This window comes from Haematobia irritans, chromosome 4 (genome assembly GCF_050003625.1).
Source record: "Haematobia irritans isolate KBUSLIRL chromosome 4, ASM5000362v1, whole genome shotgun sequence".
Classification (NCBI taxonomy): domain Eukaryota; kingdom Metazoa; phylum Arthropoda; class Insecta; order Diptera; family Muscidae; genus Haematobia; species Haematobia irritans.
Window position 1 is genome coordinate 128,579,678 of NC_134400.1, and position 17,722 is coordinate 128,597,399.

Genomic DNA, 17,722 nt, shown 5'->3' on the forward strand with positions numbered 1-17,722 from the left:
GATCGGCTAAATATAACTATAGACCGATATGGACTAATTTTGGCATGGTTGTTAGCGACCATATACTAGCGCAATATACCAAATTTCAACCGAATCGGATGAATTTTGCTCTTCTAAGAGGCTCCGGAGGTCAAATCTGGTGATCGGTTTATATGGGGGCTATATATAATTATGGACCGATATGGACCAATTTTTGCATGGTTGTTAGAGACCATATACTAACACCATGTACCAAATTTCCGCCGGATCCGATGAAATTTGCTTCTCTTAGAGGCTCCGCAAGCCAAATCGGGGGATCGGTTTATATGGGGGCTATATATAATTATGGACCGATGTGAACCAATTTTTGCATGGTGGTAAGAGACCCTATACTAACACCATGTACCGAATTTCAGCCGGATCGGATGAAATTTGCTTCTCTTAGAGGCTCCGCAAGCCAAATCGGGGGATCGGTTTATATGGGGGCTATATATAATTATGGACCGATATGGACCAATTTTTGCATGGTTGTTAAAGACCATATACTAACACCATGTACCAAATTTCAGCCGGATCGGATGAAATTTGCTTCTCTTAGAGGATCCGCAAACCAAATCTGGGGATCGGTTTATATGGGGGCTATACGTAAAAATGGACCGATATGGCCCATGTGCAATACCATCAGACCTACATCAATAACAACTACTTGTGCCAAGTTTCAAGTCGATAGTTTGTTTCGTTCGGAAGTTAGCGTGATTTCAACAGACGGACGGACGGACGGACATGCTCAGATCGACTCAGAATTTCACCACGACCCAGAATATATATACTTTATGGGGTCTTAGAGCAATATTTCGATGTGTTACTAACGGAATGACAAAGTTAATATACCCCCCATCCTATGGTGGAGGGTATAAAAAAATATTTTTTTTAGCAAAATTATTTTATAAAAAATAAAAAAAATAAAGAATCTCAGGAAGTAGTTAGAAATTCTAACTTAGAATTTTATGCCGAGGTGTCATATTAGGTTCATATCACAAACATTTGAATAGACGTTTTGATGCATCGTGTTCAGTGGTGTTGTGTTATGGTGCCAACAGACCAAGGTTCAACCCCCGGTGGAAGCGAAGAAGTTTTCCAATTTGTAAAAATTAGATAATAAGAAAATAAAAGTGTAACAAAAAATACTGATAAAAATAAAATGTGAAATTGGATTTTTTTTTAGTTTTTAAATTTCTTCATCCAAATAAACTTCCAAGGCACAACAGCAATGCAAAGGATCCAAAAATGGAGTACTCCCGTCGTATGACAAGCCCATGGAAAATTTGGGATCCAAACTACTTTTTTGGAAGCTCTTTTTTTGCTGGGTATCTTATGACGGAACCATTAACAAAATAGCAAAATTATATTATATAAATAAGGTTCACCAGCGAACCATCAAACAATGGACACTATGGAAATCTTAGTCGTGAGCAATAAATATGTTCGTGATTTTGATTTTTTATCGTGAACGCAAGGTGACCATGAATTTTATGATAAACGTGAATTCTATGTAAGCGTGAATTGGTTCGTGAACATGAAATTTATCGTGAGTGCGAATTTTTTCGTGAACGTGAATTTTTATCGTGAGTATGAATTTAATCGTAAACGCGTGATTTTGAAGAAATAATACTCACGCACATTCACGAACAGAATTGGATTTTCACTTACGCACGACATATTTTTGTCCCATTTGTCCCATTCACGCACATTCACGGGATATAGCTAAACTTCCATTCACGTGATTCACGCGTGTCACGAAAATTTAGTTTTACGCGCACATTTCTAGCTCCCATGTAGACCGATATTTTAATGTCGTAAAGAGCTGTACAAAATTTAGTATATATGCTTTAATATGGGCTAGAGATGTGCGCGTGAGTAATATTTCACTCACGACGGAAAAATTTTACTCACGCACGATATTGTTTGGTAGGAATCACGCACACTCACGAAAAGAAAATTTTTACTCAAGCACATTCACGCACTAAAATTTCGTGACTCACGAAAAATACCGTGACTCTCGAAAAATATCCTGATACACGAAAATGTCGTGACTCACGAATAATTTTTTGAGTAATTTGCCTTAGCGACGTATCTGAAAACATGAGCATGATTGTAAATCGGGAGCATTATTTAAATTGTAAATGAATTCAACTCGTAAGTGTTTTAAGTACGTGTGCGGGATTATTTTTGTTAGCGTATTTTCCCTAAATTCTTTACTCACGCACACTCATGAAGAAATTATTTTCGTAACTCACGCTAACGTACGACATTTGGTTTGTTGCATGAGTCACGAACATTTTCATGACAATTTCGTGACACATGCACACCTCTAATCAGAGAATGAAGCCGCCGAGTCGCGCCGCCGATTTCAGTCAATTTTTTGCCAGTCGACGCCGCCGCCGAATATGTCGACTTATCTCGACTCAAATTTAGCCGCCAATTAATCAAAAATGTCGATTTAAATCAGAAAAATTTATATATAATTGTCGTATTTTTTCCAAAATTTTGAACACAACCAATCATATTTAAGCTGCTATAATAATTTAGCAAAAATTTAGCTCAGAAAATTTGAACGAAAAGTCAATTTGTTCGTAAGATACGTTGTACAACTAATCTCATTACCATTCGATTAACTTCAAATTGATTTTATAATGGATAATTGTCCGCCGCCGAGTAAACAAATTTATATCGACTCAGCCGTCAAGCCGCCGCCGCCGAAGGCAAAAATTTAGTGTCCGCCGCCGCCGACAAAAATGGGTCGGCTTCATTCTCTGCCTCTAATATGGACCGATCTCCCAATTTGATGGTATGGAAGCAGCATTTTTATCTGATTTGCTTAAAATTTTATATAAATTTAATGGATCTGAGATGGTGAATGGCATAATATAGTCGGTTCCTGATGTTATAAGTTCCAAATTTAATTTCGGAAACCCAATCGAATTTTTGGCCGTTAAATTTGTAGAGCTGAATAGCTAGGCTAGATAGCTTTCTAAACTGTCAAAATCTTTCGATCCAAGTAAGCTTTTATGGCTTGATTTTAGCTAATACTGTAAAAATGCATATGGAGCACACCATTGAACCAAGTCACGTGTTCCGCATTGCTATTTATTTTTCCTATTACCTTTGGAATCCAAGATTCCTGTGTAAATTTGTTCAAGCAAAAAGAATTGCCAAACAACAACAACAACCAGGGGATGTAACGTCACTAGCAGCCACATCACTGACACCACATATCGAGAAATATCAACAAAAACCGAGAACTGTATCAACATGCGACCCCCAAAAAGCCACCATATTTTCATCGATGTATTCGTAACATCCCCCTTTTTCAGATTCACCCATAAATGGGTGAAGTACTTCATGATTTTGATACTAGCTAGGGCCGTCTAACATCTCCTCTTCATCATCATCATCATGGTATCAACCATGGTTTTGCCGAAGAAGAAAAAAAAACAAATGTGAGATACTCGCAACTACTAACACGAATAGAATGGGAAGAATCTTGATAAGGCTAAGAGACAAGTAAGCAGCAAGCAGGCCATGGTTCTTAACATGTGGCTTTGGAGATGACGATAGTTACTACCCATGGACTATACCATTTGCAGTCTATGTATACATGTACGAATGAGTGATCAGTCACCATTGCACTATGGGCGAAATCACGATTTTAGCGGCAAAAAATACTTCCCACCAAGTTAGCTTCACAAAATGTGGTGAGTAGATTTTTAGTTATAAAAAAAAAATAGAATTAAAAAAAATGGGCGGGCTACGCCCGCTTTTTAGAGTAATTGCTATAAATACCTAGAAAAATTGTGTTATTTGTTTTTGCATCATTCAGCAAACCACCAGTTTGGGTTTAGAAAGCAACATTCAACGATAGAACAAGCTCATAGAGTGACAAGCTACATAGAAAAATCTTTTGAATAGGACAAAGTTTGTTCTGCGGTATTCCTAGACGTTTCGCAAGCCTTTGATAGAGTAAATCATGCTGGCCTTATTCGGAAAATTAAAACATTGCTCCCACAAAATTTTTGTAATCTACTTCAATCATACTTGGAAGATAGATATTTTAGAGTGTGTTACGAAAGTTCATATAGTGAACTACAGCCAACTACATCATGCGTTCCACAGGGAAGCATCCTGGGACCCATTTTTTATCTTCTGTACACTCATGACGTTCCGACCGCTGAAAACTGTTTCATAGGTACATTTGCGGATGATACAGTAGTAATGGCGATAGGCGCAGATACGCTAGAAACCAAAGCAAAATTGCAGAATGCATTAAATGATTTACATAAGTGGACTATAGACTTGGACTTGAAATTAAACAGCAATAAGTCAACCCATATCGACTTCACTTTAAAACACATAACATACAACCCTCTATTCATAAACGAAAATCAGATTCCGCACGCACGATCAGCAAAATATCTCGGAATTACTTTGGACTCAAAGCTTAAGTGGCACGATCATATTGAAAGAAAAAGGGAAGAATTGGTGGCAAAGTACAGAGAACTCCAATGGCTGATTGGACGCAATTCAATACTGTCGCTAGACAATAAGCTCATGATTTATAACCAAATGCTAAAACCGGTTTGGGTGTATGGCATTCAACTTTGGGGTTGTGCCAAAACAACCCAAATAGAGAAAATACAACGCTTTCAAAATAAAGTACTAAGAAGTGCAGTAAAGGGTGATACGGTCAAAATTTGGTCAAGGGAAAACGCGTGTAAATCGGTGAAATTGTTTATTTAAAAAATCAAATTAAATTTCTTTTTCAAGTTCAATTAGTATAAAATTCAGGAAAAATCAGTCAGTTAGGCTTTCGCTTTTCCAAATCCGAATTGCCGGGCCTCACGCTTGACACCTGCCATCAGATTTTGTACAGCCACTTTGTCCACCTTCTTCGCCGCAGAAAGCCAGTTTGCCTTGAACTGCTGCTCGTCCTTTTTTTGGTCTTCTTTAGATTCCGCTTGACAATAGCCCAGTATTTCTCAATTGGGCGGAGCTCTGGCGTGTTGGGAGGGTTCTTGTCCTTGGGAACCACTTGCACGTTGTTGGCGGCGTACCACTCTTTACAAACACTCTTTCACGTAAATTTCTTGGTTGACAGTCCCGGAAGCTATGAAAATGCTGCTTTTCAAGCCACAGGTACAGATGGCTTGCCAAACCAGATATTTCTTTGCGAACTTTGACAGTTTTATGTGCTTGAAAATATCTGCTACCTTTCCCCTTCCTTTTGCCGTATAAAACTCCTGTCCAGGAAGGTGCTTGTAGTCGGCTTTGACGTAGGTTTCGTCGTCCATTACCACGCAGTCAAACTTCGTCAGCATCGTCGTGTACAGCCTCCGGGATCGCGCTTTGGCCGTCGTATTATGTTTATCATCGCGATTTGGAGTCACTACCTTCTTGTAAGTCGATAGTCCGGCTCGTTTTTGGGCTCGATGCACGGTTGTAGACGATACACCCAGCTTATTTGCGGCATCTCGGAGAGAGAGGTTAGGGTTTCGCTTGAAACTACCGGCAACTCTCTTTGTCGTCTCAGCGGCTTCCGGTTTTCGATTTCCCCCCGATCCAGACTTCCTGGCTGTCGACAAACGTTCCCCAAACACTTTAATTGCATTTGTAACGGTTGATTTGGCAACTTTTAGCGATTTTGCCAGCTTTGCGTGCGAGTAGCTCGGATTTTCGCGATGCGCGAGCAAAATTTTGATACGCTGCTCTTCTTGCTTGGATGGCATTTTGACAACTCAAGAGTGAATTCCAAAATCAACATAGGATCAACATTCTACACACACACACCTTCAAAATGAGGGGTGTTCAGGTTTTTTAAATGCAAAATTGAAAAAAATACGTCAAGTTTATATTGACCAAATTTTGACCGTATCACCCTTTAAACGCACCGTGGTATATCAGAAACAGCGACTTACATCGGGATCTTCAAGTAACAATCGTGAAAGAAGAGATAACAAATCACACAAAGAAGCACAACGAAAGACTGCAACATCATATTAATTTCGAAGCAGCGGAGCTTTCACAAATTAACAAAATGAAAAGAAGAAGACTGCGCAGAGTTAAGCCTCATGACCTTATTACTCGTTTTACTACGAATCAAAGTCCACAGACATTGTTTTTTTTCCTAATAATTCAGTACTAATATAGTATTATAAGATTATCTGCCTAAACTACTAGTTAGTCACTTCTTAATAAAGAGACTAGTTGTAGTATTATATAAGCATAGTATGTATTGTAAAAATGGCTTAAATAAAAATAAATAAAAAAAATCAGCAAAGTTGTAATTCTTGACTAGGCAAACAAAAATGCTGAATATATTAAGTCGGAAAAAATTTCATCTTCATGCCCAAAACGCCACAAATGTGGAAAAAATGAAAAGTTTTCACCGATTTTTTGGCTTTTCCTACTATAGCTTATGAACTATTGAACTATATTAATAACTAATAAGAACTATTGAACTATATTAATAACTTTCTCGTTTACACTAAGTTCATACGATTACTCCTTCACATAATTTTTTGCAATTTTAGTTGTTTTTTGTAATCCAAGCCTTTTACAACGTTTAGTGACTTTCCGAGTAAATTGATGTTTTTATACCCTTCACCACTACTGTGGTACAGGGTATAATAAGTTTGTCCTATTGTCCTAAAATTTGGTATAGGGTCCTGTTTCGGCTCAAAGACGATCCCTATTGATTTTGGAAAAAATCGGTTCAGATTTAGATATAGCTGCCATATATATTTTTCACCGATCTGGTCATAATTGGTGTGTATATCAACCGATCTTCCTCAAATTCCTTACAGCCGAATATTTTATGAGTCTCGAAAAACTTGCAAAATATCAGCAAAATCGGTTCAGATTTAGATATAGCTCCCATATATAGCTTTCGCCCGATTTACACTCATTTGCCCACAGAGGCCAATTTTTTGCTCCGATTTAATTGAAATTTTGCATAGGGAGTAGAATTTGCGTTGTAACTATGCGTGCCAAATTTGGTTGAAATCGGTTCAGATTTGGATATATCTCCCATATATAGCTTTCGCCCGATTTACACTCATATGACCATAGAGTCCAATTTTTAACTCCGATTTAATTGAAATTTAGCACAGGGAGTAGAATTAGCATTGTAGCTATGCGTGCCAAATTTGGTTGAAATCGGTTCAGATTTAGATATAGCTCCCATATATATATGTTTTTCTGATTTCGACAAAAAATGGTCAAAATACCAACATTTTCCTTGTAAAATCGCCACTGCTTAGTCGAAAAGTTGTAAAAATGACTCTAATTTTCCTAAACTTCTAATACATATATATCGAGCGATAAATCATAAATAAACTTTTGCGAAGTTTCCTTAAAATTGCTTCAGATTTAAATGTTTCCCATATTTATACCCTTCACCACTACTGTGGTACAGGGTATAATAAGTTTGTGCATTTGTACGTAACGCCAAGAAGGAGTAATCATAGACCAACCTTTTAGTATACGGATCGGCTTAGAATTAAATTCTGAGTCGATTTGGCGATGTCCGTCTGTCTGTCTGTCTGTCTGTTGATGTATTTTTGTGTGCAAAGTACAGCTCGCAGTTTTAGTCCGATTGTCCTAAAATTTGGTATAGGGTCCTGTTTCGGCTCAAAGACGATCCCCATTGATGTTGGAAAAAATCGGTTCAGATTTAGATATAGCTGCCATATATATTTTTCACCGATCTGGTCATAATTGGCGTGTATATCAACCGATCTTCCTCAAATTCCGTACATCCGAATATTTTATGAGTCTCGAAAAACTTGCAAAATATCAGCCAAATCGGTTCAGATTTGGATATATCTCCCATACACACAAAAAAATTTTTTTTGATTTCAATCACGAAAATCGCGGATTCAATCATTTTTTTAATTGAAATGTCTTCAATCACGAAAATGATAGTATCAATCACCCATTTTGATTGAAAACCAACACGATTTTCAATTAAAAATTTAATTGACTTTTGTCACGGAATCAATTAATTGTGTGATTGAATCAATTAAAAACGTGATTGATTTTTAACATAAAATTCAATCACAGTTTTAATTGAATCAATTAAAATTTTAATTAATTTCGCGACAAAAATCAATCAACTATTTGATTCATTCAATTAAATAATTAATTGAAATTGGCTATAAATTTCAATCAAAAAATTTATATATTGCGACCCAAAATCGTATTTAATTTCATTTGAAATAAAAGAAAATATGTGTTTCTTATAAAACATATTTAATATTTTATTATTTTTTGAATTATGCAATAGACAAATAAATTTGGTTCTTGTCATTTGTGGTTTGTTCTAACATAACTTACAAATACAATTACATAAATTATATAAATCATTATCTTCCTTATAATAATAACCATGTTAGCATGGTCCTTCTAATATGTAGATACGCCTAGATTTCCAATAAATCAGCAGCCTGTAAGCTAAATTAGTTTTTCTGAAAGTAAACAGAATAATTCGAATTTAATTTTGTTCAATTAAAAGTTAATTTTGTTAAACATTACCTGCATAGAGTATCAAGTTCAATTCTTAGTTCTAGGTTGCAGATTTATAATCTTCTTTTGCAGTTGTAGTCTTTTAGCATAAAAAGGTGTATTAAGGAGCTCGGTAATTTAATTTTAGTAACAATTCCTTTCCAAAATTTCCGCACATTGAAATCGTCTATTAAAATTTGAACCAATCATAAACAAAAATAATGGGAAAGCAATGTAATATTTGGTATTATATTGATTATACTTTGCAAATTCTAAAAATAGAAAAAATATGTAAATGGGAAATACACATTTTTATTATTTTCGGATATTTTTCATATTTTTAAATCCAAAAGAAAGAACTTTTTTACCATTACATAATTCAGCTCATTAGTTTATATATCAGATATACTGCTCTCTACTTGGGTTCAAACTGAAAAAGGCAGGTAAAACAAAAATACAATTTAATGCCAACGCCACTTCGCAACTTCAAGGTGAATCTTCCAACAAACCCATACCGCTCTTGGTTTTAAGAAAACTAGGAGTGAAAAAAATTATAATTTTAAAAGATCAATACGGTACCCACTTTTTTGTTGCAAACATATTCTTACATATTTGATAAAATGGTGGAGTTGATGGGATTGATTGGTCAATTTCACGAAATAAAATTGGTTACTAAAAGAAATGAATAAAAAATATATTATTTTAGTCCGTTTAATGTAAACAGGCTTCAATGGAAAACGGTATTCACATTTCACAATTTCTTACCTTCAATAAACGTAGATTGTTTTCCATTTTTACAATACCACAAAACAAAAACACAGGTAATTTCAAATGCGTTCTCTCATATGTTTACCACGTGGCCATTTGTTGTTGCACACTTTATTTATTTCAACCCTTTGCTATGATTTGTTTTTGCGTTCAAAATATTTATGTACACATTTTCAATGCAGCAGACAGAATGTCGCCAATCATGTTTTTCAATTTACACGAAAAACAAAAACCCAACCGTTCGTTACAAGTTACTTCTATAGACTGATCTCTCCATCATACAATGTTGAATAAATACCCATTCTCTTGTTCTCTTTTCGCTCTTTCCATTGCTCAAAATTATTCAATTTCAATCACAAAAGTGATTGGATCAATCACATGTGTAATTGGAAATGGAAAAAAATTCAATCACGTTTGTAATTGAAAATTATTTCCGAATTGATTAACAAATTGATTGAATCAATTAATATTTTAATTGGAAACGTAACAAATATCAATCATTTTTTTAATTGGGTTTTATTCGGATTTGATTAAATAATTAATTGAATCAATTAACATATTAATTGAATCAGTTTCCAAATTCAATTAAGTGCTTAATTGAAAAAATGTTGGTGATAATTTTTTGTGTGTATATAGCTTTCGCCCGATTTACACTCAGATGACCACAGAGGCCAATTTTTAACTCCGATTTAGTTGAAATTTTGCACAGGGAGTAGAATTAGCATTGTAGCTATGCGTGCCAAATTTCGTTGAAATCGGTTCAGATTTAGATATAGCTCCCATATATATCTTTCGCCCGATTTACACCCATATGAGTACACACAAAAAAAAATTTTTCTGATTCAATCACGAAATTAATTGATCCAATTAATTTTTTAATTGAAATGTCTTCAATCACGAAAATGATAGTATCAATCACAGTTTTAATTGGGCACAGCAAAAATCCTTGATTAAAAAATTAATTGATGTCATTAGCAATTTTCAATTAATTTTTTAATTGATTCAATTAAAAATTTAATTGATGTTGAATGCAAACCCCAATTAATTTTTTATTTAAAAAGGTAACTATTTTCAACTACTTTCTGAATTGGCTTAGAGTTTTTATTTTGATTAAGAAATGTTCATCATTTTTTTTAACTGACTTAGTCTTCTGAATTTGATTAAAAAGTTAATTCTATCAATTAATTTTTTAATTAAAAATTTTAAAATTTTCAATCATTGACTTAATTAACCTAATGTTTCTATCTTGATTAAAAAGTTAATTGTATCAATTAATTTATTAATTGAAAAAACATTCAACTTCAATTAACTTTTTTAATTGGAAATATTCTGGTGATATTTTTTTCTGTGTACGGAGGCCAAAATTATTCTCCCATTTACGTTTTTTGCTGAGATAGCAGGATTATTATTCTAACTATGCATGTCAAATTTGGTCAAAATCGGTTCATATTTAGATATAGCACCCATATATATGTACGCCAGAGTAGGGGAAATATAGTAGAATGTTTCATATTTTAGACCCATTTTCAATGGGAGTTTCCTCCAATTGACTCGATAGTTTCCACAGAGAATATATTTAATATGCTTTTTAAGTGTGTCATCTTAATATTATATGGCCAAAATACCCACATTTTACACAAAATTATGTGATGATTTCCATGACTACGATCATATTGTACACACTGTAATGACAAACTTTTCACAGAATGGTCGAATTTTAAATAAAGCTCCGACTTGTGGAAATATCACCCGAATTGCCCAAATAATATATCACAACCCACAATTGACCACATATCATGGCGAGATTTGACCAATATCCTTGTAAAATCGCCACTGCTGAGTAGCAAAAATTTTAAATATTACTCAAATTGTCCTATATCTCGAATACATATGTATATGTTTCATCCCAGGGTGTTAGCCGATTTAATTTTTATTTCTAGCGATTTTGTAAAAGTACAAAAAATTGTCTCCAAATCGTTTCAGATATAAATATTTGTATATAGGAATATAAATTTTGATAATAACTCCCAACAAATTTGAAGGAGTTGATATGGTAACACAAATTTTGGTCTACATAACGGTGAAGGGTATAATATAGTCGGCCCCGCCCGACTTTAGACTTTACTTACTTGTTTTTTACTAAAATTGTGTTCCACCCTAGTGCATTAGCCAACTTAAATGTTGAGTCTATAGATTTTGTAAAAGTCTATCAAATTCTGTCCAAATCTAGAGATATTTAAATGTATGTATTTGTTACAAACCTTTGACGGATGTGATATGGTATCGAAAATTTAGATCTACAAAGTGGTGCAGGGTATAATGTAGTCGGCCCCGCCCGACTTTAGACTTTCCTTACTTGTTTTCAATCAATATGTTCGTTAGTAAACCCCATCTAGAAAATATTAAAAATCTAAAGTTGAAATTTTGACTTTTTGCCGCTAAAATCGTGATTTCAGCCATAGTGCATTGTCACCGTCATCGTTGTACATGCCAAGCTTTAATCTTCCCATCAACCTGCTTATTCTTGGTTACTGGGTTGATAGCAACACAGCTAAATGTTGTCGTCATCACTATCGATGTCGACGACAACGTCATCATCACTGCCTTTTAGCAAGGTAGTAGGATGTTGACGCTGTGTAGGCCAATATTACAATGTGTTAATTGGTAAGGGTTGATAGAAATTTAGAATTCCAAAAAAACGAAAAAATCATAAAAATCTTTTGGTTTTTCTAAAACCACAGTCGATTTCGTTTAGAACAATTATTGCACTTTTTTGCAATGCCACATATCCTTAATTAACACTTTGGAAGTTGTACAAAAAAATTTTTGGAATATACGCAAAATTACATATTTTTTTTGGTTTGCAATTAAAGGGGCTTGACTTTATAAATAAAGCTTCTTTAAATGTACTTGTGTGTTTATAACTATAAGAGCTACATGGCTAAAAGTCCTAAGCCACACTCAAATACCCGGTTTTTTGAAAAAAAAACCGGTTCGGTTTATTCGAAATCGATAGTTTTTTAAAGCGGGTTTCGTTCTTTTATTGGGCAAAATAAAACGGTTAAAAGTGAAAAATAAACAAGTATATACAACCGTAAGTTCGGCCGGACCGAATCTTAAATACCCACTACACACAAAACATTCTTTTTCCGATTCAATCTCTAAATTAATTGATCCAAATAATTTTTTAATTGATATGTCTTCAATCAAAAAAATTAATTGAAAGTCAGTTAAAAAACTAATTGATCCAATTAAAACAATTAATTGATACTATTAATTTTTGTGATTAATGCTTGTTTCAATTAAAACAAGTATATACAGCAGTAAGTTCGGCCGGGCCGAATCTTAAATACCCACCACCATGAACCAAATATTAGGGTTTCCTTTGAAATTTCAGGAGGGCTTGAGGACACTTCCCGAAGATAAATTTAAAGATTTCACCTATGAGGACTATATCAGATTCTGGATTTATAAGAACCGTTTTTGTTTGAGTTTTAGAGGAATCATTAACATCTCTTGTAAGTGTGCAAGAAAATTATAAAATAACGTTTTGATTTGAAATCTTAAATCTGTGGAAGTAAAATCTGGAAATTTTACATTGAGTTTCAAGCAATTTTCATGATCAGTGCTCTTTCTACACCCTCAAGAAGTGAAGTCGGTCTATATGGAGGCATTACCAAATGGACCGATAAAAACTTAATCCGATACACGTTTTTGTGAGCCTAAAATACCAGAATATTTACAATTTAAGGTAAATCAGATAAAAACTACGGTTTCTAGAAACCCAAGGAGTTAAATCGGTAGATCGTTTTTATGGGGGCTATACTAAAATATGGACCGATACTACCCGTTTTCGGCATACCTCTTTATGACCCGAAAATACCTCTAGATTTCCAATTTCAGGCAAATAGGATAAAAACTTCGGATTCTAGAAGCCCAAGAAGTAAAATCGGGAAATCGGTCTATATGGAGGCTATACGAAAATATGGATCGAAAATATGGTCCTAAAATACCTCTAGATTCCAATTTCAGACAAATTGGATAAAAACTACGGTTTCTATAAACCCAAGACCCCCAAATCGGGAGGTCGTTTTATATGGGGACCATACCAAAACATGGACCGATACTCACAATTTTTGGCACACGTATTTGTGGTCCTACAATACCTCTAGATTTCCAATTTCAGGTAAATTGAATAAAAACTGCGGTTTCTATAAGCCCAAGAAGTAAAATCGGGAGATCGGTCTATATGGGGGCTATACCAAAACATGGACCGATACTCACTATTTTTGGCTCACCTCTTTATGGTCATAAAATACCTCTAGATTTCAAATTTCAGGCAAATTGGATAAAAACTACGATTTCTATAAGCCCAAGACCCCAAATCAGGAGGTCTTTTTATATGGGGACTATATCAAAACCTGGACCGATATAGCCCATCTTCGAACTTGGCCTGCCTGCAGACAAAAGACGAGTTTGTGCAAAATTTCAGCACGATTGCTTCATTATTGAAGACTGTAGCGTGATTACAACAGACAGACAGACAGACGGACATCGTTATATCGTCTTAGAATTTCTCCCTGATCAAGAATATATATACTTTATATAGTCGGAAATCGATATTTCGATGTGTTACAAACGGAATGACAAACTTATTATGGCGACCGGACATATCCCCCAACGGACATTTCGCCCAAAATGATTTTTGGGCGTTATGACCTCCATTGGGGCGGTCACATCGCCCAATTTTAGTTTGGGCTTTATGTTCTCCCTCATCGCGGTCATAAGCCCCATAAAAAAATGTGGGTGTTATGACCGTTTGAATATAATTGAATATAAACAATAGTTTAAAATAACAAAATATATTTTTTTAAATCATTCAGAAGCTATGTATGATTACTCATCTATCCATAATATTTTTTTAAATATTTAATAGATAGATATGCCTCTTATTGACAAATATCGAATCCTGCTTTTATTGTGTATGCTGGAAGAAGACGTAAAACTGGCATATCGTGGCTTCATCGTTTGTTTTAATTGTTTTTGACTGGAACATAATTTTTGACTATTTTTCTTCTCAGCGTACGATTGAAATGGAAAAGCGGCTAAAGTGGCACTACGAAGACCTATTACGCTCGTGAAATAGGACGGTTTAAGCTCCAAGACATTTGAATTTATATATTGAAACATGAAAATTCGGAAATTGATAATTTTTTTCTTTTGAACAAACCAGACAAATGCTGTATTGAAAATTAAGTATTTTAAACTGAAAATTGGAAAGAGATGAGATGATCGATGTGCTGCTGATGGGTACGTGAAAAAAATCGCGCGCGCGTTTTATTTCAAGTACCCATCAGCAGCACATCGATCATCTCATCTCTTTCCAATTTTAATGTCTAGAACAAGATAATAAAACGAAAGTTGCAAGAATGTGAGGATGAACTTAATGTGATGAATTTAAAAAAGGATTCGCGCGCGCGATTTGGAGGCAGATGAGATGATCGACGTGCTGCTGATGGGTACTTGAAATAAATCGCGCGCGCGATTTTTTTCATGTACCCATCAGCAGCACGTCGATCATCTCATCTCTTTCCAATTTTAATGTTTAGAAAAAGATAATAAACTGAAAGTCGCTAGGATTTGAGGACGAACTGAATGTGATGAATTTAACAACGACCGAAAAAAGGACATCAATAAAACAATAGCATCTCCATCATCCATATTTGATTCATTCATTATTTCAGTTACTGGGTTGGAACACAAAAAGACTGTATGCCAAATCGGCTTCCATAATAGTGGTTTGCTAAAATATCTTTTCCGGGACACTTTCGCACATTTAGTATTCACTCATATGTTCTGATTTGGCAAGTTCTTGGGGAATTCGTGGAGCGTTTTGCACCATTTTTTCCTTAATTTACTTATAGACCACGAGATCTGCACTGTCTTTCTAGTTACGGCATTTTGAATTAAATACCGTACGTATTTAGTTAACCAAAATTGGGGATCAAAACTACTTCATTTAGGACAGTTTTTGATTTGTATTCCGACATTATTTTCCTCATAAAATATTGGGCGTTTTGACCGCCTATTTTTGGGACATATGACCGCGATGAGGGAGGACATAAAGCCCAAACTAAAATTGGGCGATGTGACCGTCCCATTGGAGGTCATAACGCCCAAAAATCATTTTGGGCGAAATGTCCGTTGGGGGATATGTCCGGTCGCCCTTATTATACCCCCGTCACCATTCTATGGTGGTGGGTATAAAAATTTTTGATTCAATTAAATTTTTAATTGATTATTTTCTAAAACTCAATTGGAAAAATTTCCCTGAAATTTTTTCTGTGTACAATGACAAAACGTAGTAGTTTCCTCGGAAAACCCCACGTCCTAGCGGGTTACTTGAAAATTAAGTCAAATTTCAGGTGGATTTTAAGAAATATACTAACTTAAGATTGATGATAGGCTTCCCGAGGATAAGTTTAAAGTATCTATATATGGAAATTACATCAGATTCTGGATCTATAAGAAAAATGTTTGCTTGAGTTTTATAGGAATGTTTAACATCTCAGGTAAGAGTAAAAACAAGTATATACGGCTGTAAGTTCGGCTAGGCCGAATCTTATGTACCCTCCACCATGGATTGCGTAGAAACTTCTACGAAAGACTGTCATCCACAATCGAATTACTTGGGTTGTGGTATCTTAAAACTTCTTGACATCGTTTTCTAAATTGTGAGTTAGTCCATACGTGGTATATATCAGGCTCACTTAGACTATTCAGTCCATTGTGATACCACATTGGTGAACTTCTCTTTTATCACTGAGTGCTGCCCGATTCCATGTTAAGCTCAATGACAAGGGACCTCCTTTTTATAGCCGAGTCCGAACGGCGTTCCTCATTGCAGTGAAACCACTTAGAGAAGTTTTGAAACCCTCAGAAATGTCACCAGTATTACTGAGGTGGGATAATCCACCGATGAAAAACTTTTTGGTGTTCGGTCGAAGCAGGAATCGAACCCACGACCTTGTGTATGCAAGGCGGGCATGCTAACCATTGCACCACGGTGGCTCCCTATATTAGACAAAAAAGTTATGTATAGCTACGTCTACAAAAATTACGAATCGATATGGATTTTTGCACGGTACGTGTGTTAGAGAGCCAGAATTGAAATAAGGGGGTCGCTTGGGGGCTATATACAATTATAAACTTGATATGGACCAATTTTTGTGTGATTGGGGATCGATTTATCTGAGGGCTATATATAACTATAGACCGATATGGACCTAGTTAGACATGGTTGTTAACGGCCATATACTAGCACAATGTACCAAATTTCAACTGACTCGGATGAAATTTGCTCCTCCAAGAGGCTCCAAAAACAAATCTCGGTTCGGTTCATATGGGGGCTATATATGATTATGGACTGATATGGACCACTTTTGGCATGGCTGTAAAATATCATATACTACCACCACGTACCAAATTTCAACCAGATCGGATGAATTTTGCTTCTCCAAAAGGCACCGGAGGTCAAATCTGGGGATCGGTTTATATGGGGCTATATATAATTATGGACTGATTTCGACCAATTTTTGCATGGGTGTTTGAGGCCATATATTAACACCACGCACCAAATTTCAACTGAATCAGATGAATTTTGGTCTTCCAAGAGGCTCCGGAGGTCAAATCTGGTGATCGGTTTATATGGGGGCTATATATAATTATGGACCGATGTGGACCATTTTTTGCATGGTCATTAGAGCCCATATACTAACACCATGTACCAAATTTCCGGATCGGATGAAATTTGCTTCTCTTAGAGGCTCCGCAAGCCAAATCGGGGGATCGGTTTATATGGGGGCTATATATAATTATTGACCGATGTGGACCAATTTTTGCATAGTTGTTAGAGACCATATACTTACACCATGTTCAGCCGGATCGGATGAAATTTGCTTCTCTTAGAGGCTCTGCAAGCCAAATTTGGGGGTCCGTTAATATGGGGGCTATACGTAAAAGTGGACCGATTGGCAATACCATCCGACCTACATCAATAACAACTACTTGTGCCAAGTTTCAAGTCGATAGCTTGTTTCGTTCGGAAGTTAACGTGATTTCAACAGACGGACGGACGGACGGACATGCTCAGATCGACTCAGAATTTCACCTGGCCGAACTTACGGCCGTATATACTTTTTTTTTTGGAAATAAGTCTGTAACTATTGAACGGATAAAGACATCAACAAAATCTGTGTGTGAAAGCTGAAGTGTTTTCCTCTAAGTTTGCCAATTTGTGGGTCCCTAATGGGTCCACTGGCTGACCTGTAGGCGTTGGAAGTTGGTCACCTTGGGGGTATGAAATTTTGCTTCAGCTGTAAACTCCGCAATTTTGAACCGATTTCGATGATTTTTT

At 35.5% G+C, this 17,722-nt stretch overlaps 2 long non-coding RNA genes across 2 annotated transcripts; both read right to left on the reverse strand.

Annotated features, from left to right (window-relative positions):
* Positions 1-8,269: 8,269 nt before the first annotated feature.
* Positions 8,270-8,803, reverse strand: LOC142236768 (uncharacterized). Its single transcript, XR_012722187.1, has 2 exons — positions 8,569-8,803; positions 8,270-8,501 (listed from the first exon to the last, which is right to left on the reverse strand). It is a non-coding gene; the product is annotated as an uncharacterized LOC142236768 (long non-coding RNA).
* A 31-nt stretch (positions 8,804-8,834) lies between these two features.
* On the reverse strand, positions 8,835-9,498 carry LOC142236767 (uncharacterized). Its single transcript, XR_012722186.1, has 3 exons — positions 9,304-9,498; positions 9,147-9,210; positions 8,835-9,073 (listed from the first exon to the last, which is right to left on the reverse strand). It is a non-coding gene; the product is annotated as an uncharacterized LOC142236767 (long non-coding RNA).
* Positions 9,499-17,722: the final 8,224 nt, after the last annotated feature.